The sequence below is a fragment of the Narcine bancroftii genome, chromosome 3 (assembly GCF_036971445.1).
Source record: "Narcine bancroftii isolate sNarBan1 chromosome 3, sNarBan1.hap1, whole genome shotgun sequence".
NCBI lineage: Eukaryota > Metazoa > Chordata > Chondrichthyes > Torpediniformes > Narcinidae > Narcine > Narcine bancroftii.
In genome coordinates, this window is record NC_091471.1 from 281,352,641 (window position 1) to 281,358,640 (window position 6,000).

The following is a 6,000-nucleotide window of genomic DNA, read 5'->3' on the forward strand; positions in this document are numbered from 1 at the left end:
TAATGATGCAAACAATTAAATAAAATTTTTAAAAATAGTGGGGGTAAAGGAGATTGGGCAACGTTGGGAGAAGCAAAAGAGAGGGAGCAGTCACCATTTCTGCTTCTACCATTCAGTTTCTCTTCACATTGACATGTCGATACTTCTCGATTTACTTCATTCACTGTCCGCCACTACCAATGGGCTCCTCGCAACTCAGCAGCGCTCTTCAGGATTTGAGAGTGACTAGCATAGACCTGCAGATCCTTGCTAATGTCAATCCATTGCACTTCCTTGGCATCATCACCTGCATGTAGATTCAGCAATCCCACACTGTCCCCTAGAAAGAAAGGTGCCATTATTTCTACAGTTAGTGATTAGGACTTCCAACTGAAGAAGGAACTTGTGCCTGTGTACTCTTTCCAGGTGCCCCAAAATTCCTTGCAGCTGATCCCCTCCAGAGCCAGTAAGAATCTGTTCCTCTACCACATCTTCCTTGTTCAACTTACTCTTTACCTTCTCATGTCCCTACTTCCCTTTCTCACTGTCCGAGGTTCAATGAAACAGATAAACGTGAACCTTTCTCCCCCTTACAATTCCTCTTCCCATGCCTACCAGCATCATCATGGAAATTTACAGCCGTGGTCTCTATCCAGGCGTTGTCAGTGTTGCGAGGATCATCCACATACCCTTCATATATCTGGGTGAAGAGAGAGAAAGACGGGATAAGCTGCAATGGTGCACTTTGAGCCAAGGGTAACTCTGAAATTACAACAGTCACCAGCTGCCGTCCTCCTATCTCCATCCCCCAGCCCAATTCCCCCACAAACCTCAGGCCTTTATACTCAAATCACTCACAATCTGGTCAAATCTCAATCACCTAAACCCCCACCTCCCCACCCCAATAACCACAACCCAATGGTCCCATACCCAACATCAGAAGAGTGGGCTCAAAGATGGCAGATGGAGTTTAATGCTGATAAGTGTGAAGTGCTGCATTTTGGTAGGAATAATCAAAAAGGACATACATAGTAAATGGGAGGGCACTGAGGAATGCAGTGGAGAAGAAAGATCTAGCAATAACGGTGCATCGTTCCCTGAAGGTAGAATCGCGTGGATAGGGTGGTGAAGAAGGTTTTTAGTTTGCTGGCCTTTATAAATCAATGCATAGAATACAGGAGTTGGGAAGTGATGTTGAGACTGTTGAAGGCACTGGTAGGCCAAATTTAGAGTACTATGTCCAGTCTGGTCACCAAATTATAGGAAGGATATCAACAAGTTAGAGAGAGTGCAGAGAAGATTTATGAAAATGTTACCTGGGTTTCAGAATCTAGATTACAAAGAAAGATTGAGCAAATTAGATACATATTCTTTGGAGTATAGAAGGTTGAGAGGGGATTTGATAGAGGTATTTATTAGAGGGATAGATTTGATGTGGATAGGCTTTTTCCATTGAGAGTAGGAGAGATTGAAACAAGGGGTCATGAGTTAAGAGTTAAGGGGCAAAAGTTTAGAAGTAACATGAGGGGGAACTTCTTTACTCAGAGAGTGGTGGCTGAGTGGAATGAGCTTCCGGTGGAAGTAGTGGCGGCATGATCAATTTTGTAATTTAAGGAAAAATTGGATAGGTATATGGCTGCAAGGGGAATGAAGGGTTATGGGCAGGGTATAGGTAGGTGGGACTAGAGGAAAGTACTTAGTTCAGTGAAGACTAGAAGGGCCAAAATGGCCTGTTTCCATGCTGCGATTGTTATATGGTTAATATCCACAACCCATTGGTCCCACACCCAACATCCATGTCCAATGTTTCATTCTCCACACTTCAACCACCTAGACCCCACCTTCTCACCCCAATATCCACCACCCAATGGTCCTACATCCACCATCAATGTCCAAAGCCCCAAACCCCACACCTCCTCACTCCAATATCCACAAACTAATGGTCTCTCAACATCAATGTCCAATGCTTCAATCCCCACACCTCAACCATCTAGACCCCACTTCCTCACCCCAATATCCACAACCCCATGGTCTCACACACCATCAATGTCCAATGCTTCAATTCCCACACCTCAACCACCTAGAAACCACTTCCTCACCCCAATATCCACAACCTCATGGTCCCACACACACCATCAATGTCCAATGCTTCAATCCCCACACCTCAACCACCTAGACACCACTTCCTCACCCCAATATCCACAACCCCATGGTCCCACACACACCATCAATGTCCAAAGCCTCAATTCCCACACCTCCTCACTCCAATATCCAGAACCCCATGGTACCACACCCAACATCAATGTCCAATGCTTCAATCCCCACACCTCCTCACTCCAATATCCACCACCTAATGGTCCCACACCCAACATCAATGTCCAATGCTTCAATCCCCACACCTCCTCACCCCAATATCCACTATCCCATGGTCCCACACTCAACATCAATGTCCAATGCTTCAATCCCCACACCTCAACCACCTAGACCCCACCTCCTCACCCCAATATCCACAACCCCATGGTCCCACACACAACATCAATGTCTAATGCTTCAATCCCCGCACCTCAAACCAAACCATCATAGTCCTGGAAAGATACAGAAAGGAAACAGGATCTACAAGCATCAACAAACTATTTACACTCATCTTTAGCTCTTGCCCACATACTACCACTCATCGACATACCAAGGGCAATTTGCAGTGGCACATCTTTGGAGTATCGAAGAAAGTTAGAACACCCAAGGAAACACTTGAGTTCACAAGAACAAGGTCAGGCCAAACCTGGGTCTCTGGGGCTGAGGCAGCAGCTTTACTAGCTGTGCCAGCACATTCCATCTGTTTTCTACTCTTCAAACAACACCGTTAGAACTAAGTTCCCTTTCCCTATTTGTCCAACATTCCATCTTTCAATATAATCAGTCCAGAATCCAAATAATGAGGAATTGAACAGGAATGTTGGGCCTGGTGTTTAAACATCCCCGCCCAAAAGTGCACGACACCGCCCCTGCTCACCTTCACGGTGTTCTCTTTGCTGAAAATAGTTTGGAACTGTTTCCTCATGCGCTCCTTCTCAAAATGAGGGATCTGTAGAGAATTGAGTGCCTCTTCCCCGAATTCGCGCTTTAGCGTAGAGGACAGGTGCTCTCCAGCATCCACCATCCCCTGTCGTGAGAGGGAGAGAAATTCCGTCATGGAGTTTTACAGCAGAAAAAAAAACCCTTTGGCCAACTTGTCCATGCCGACCAAGTTGTCTACCCAAGCTTGTCCCATTTGCCTGTATTGCTCCAAAGCTTTTCTGTTCATGTACTCGTCTAAAAGCCTTTTAAAAGTTATAATTGTATCTGCCTCTACCCTTTCCTCTGGCAGCTACCGGAGCCAATGTAACACTAGCGCTAATGCTGGTGCAGACCAATGGAGAGTAGGGAGGGGAATCAAAGGGCTTACACGGGGTCCAACCACCCAGCTCAACTGCTGTCAGCTCCGTACAGGCTTTGAATGGCCTGTTAATGGAGCTGACAGATTTTATTTAAAAATACTCCCACTGCATCCAAGACAGTGGTACTTATGATTGGCAGCAGACACGGAGGATTACAGGGAAGCAGAGAATTGCCACAGGGTACCAAAAAATGAGACCATCCCCCGTTTGAGAAGAAGCAGAGGAGACGACCTATGGGACGGTGACCACGGTGGTGGACCAGTGAGGGTCTCTGAGGGTGAAAAACACGCAGGCAAGCAGGCTGTTGGTGACTCGAGGTGAGGAACCCATGCAGGCTGTTGGCATCTGTGGTCACGGGCAAATGTGGCTGTTGGCAAATGTGGCTGCGGACTGGGATGTGAGAGGGAGACAAAGGCGTTGAAGGGTTCCTGATTGTGTGGGAGGTTTGGATCTGGAACTCAGGCTGCTGATGGGTTAGGCTGGACTCTGTGTGGCTGCAAGAGAACCTGGAGGTGAGTCCATGGACACGATAACTCTGAGGGGACTCTCTTCTGACTGGTAGAGGCATTTCAGCCAATTTCTGCCGAGGGTGTATATGCCTGCCTTAGGGCAGATGAAAACAAATTCCGTGTAATGTTGCACTGTTTTTATTGCATGACAATACATTAATTTTGAATCTCCAACACTATCTCTGCAAAGAAAATGTGCTGTCTCATCCTTTCCTTCTCACCTTAAATCTCTACCTACAGTTTGAGAAAAAGGCTGACCATTTTCACCTCATTTACTTTATCTTAAGCCAACCCTCAGCCTCCTACACTTGAAGGAGAAACATCTGAGCAAGCTCAGGAGTCAATTCTTTAAGAGTCAGGAACAGAAAGCATACCTGGATGTCAATAATGGGAGGACTGAACAAAATGGAGATTTGGTATCATGTCAGAACAATTTAGTACCAGCCCCACACCTTCAGTAGAAGCACAAACTGAACATTAGTTTGGTGTTTGTGTTTGGTCCTCTTGCAAAGTAGGGTTCTTATGTAGGGAACATACGAATCGAGGAACAGGAATCAGCTCATTTGTGCAAGTCTATTGAGATAACATAGGGTGGCATGGCAGTGCATCAGTAGGACTTCTGGCCCTGTCCCACATGTCCTGTGAATGGGTGAATATTGTACAGTGAATGTTTATGTCAAGTTCAAGTTTATTTAACATTCGTTTATACAACTACAGCCTGATGAAATAACATTCTCCAGTCCTCAGTGTAAAACACTGCAAACGCAAATAGACATAATACATTTGCACAGTATGTACTGTATATATGCAAATATTAAAATAAATATTATTGTTAAATAAATAGTAGAGTCATGAGCTGTTTATCAGTTGTTCAGCAGTCTCACTGCCCATGGGAAGAATCTGTTTCTTAGCCTGGAGATTCTGGCTTTGTTACTCGTGAATCTCTTTCCCAACCGGAGTAGCTGGCAGATGCTGCATGCAAGGTGTCCTCATTGATTTTGCGTACCCTCCTTGGAAAACAATCCTGGTAAATCATGTCAATTGGGTGGGGGAGGGGGGTGGTGGTGGTGGTGGGATCTTCTCTGCCGCTCTTGTGTTCCTGTGGATTCTCTTCAGCAACCATACCACACTGTGATGCAGCTGGCTAGGACGTTCTCAGTAGTGCTCTGTGGACAGTTGACAGGATGGTGGCTGGTACTAACTCAATCTTTTCAGGAATTGCAGTTGATGTTGCGCCCCAAGTGTGTCCAGGATAGGTCACTTCTTAAGTGGACTCTGAGAAACTTAATGCTCTCTACTCTCTCCTCTCCCAAGCTATTAATGTGTAGTGGAGGGTGGTCCATAATCATCTCCTTTGTCTTGTCCACATCAAAAGTCAGGTTATTCTTGCGATGCAAGATTTTCCACCTCTTCACAGGTAATGCAAGTCATGAGTGTTGCTGATTAACCCAACTACGGTCATGTCATCAACAAACTTAGATCTCTAATGGAACGCGATCTGGCAAGTTCAGTCATGGGTCAGTCACGCGAACAAGAGTGGGCTGACCACACAGCCCTGAGGTGCCCCAGTATTCAACGTGATGGTGCTCAACATTATGCTGCCAACATGGACAGACTGTGGGAAATCCAGAATCCAGTTACAGAAAAGGGTGTTGAATCCCAGTGAGGACAGCTTCTCCACTAACCTCTGGGGTATGAATATATTAAACATCAAGCTGAAGTTAATGAAGGGTTGAAGATGACCTTAAGGAATTCCATCAGTTTGTCTGCACAGTCTTTCAGTATTCGACTGGGTAAATTGTCTGGTCCTGCTGCCTTTGGATAAGGTTCTCCTCACCTCGGCCATGACAATGATAAAGGCCCATTTATCAGGAGGGATATGAAGTCGAACTGTGTGTCTAATATGTTCTATCTATCTGGAAGGGAGGCGTTGTTGTGTTTGACTCACAAGGTTCTCTTGTGTCTGTTAATAGTTTGGATCCCTTGCCTCATGCACCTCATAATAATAGTATAAGGGCTAGTCAGCATGGATTCCTTAAGGGTAAGTCATGCTTGACTAACCTTCTGGAATTTTTCGA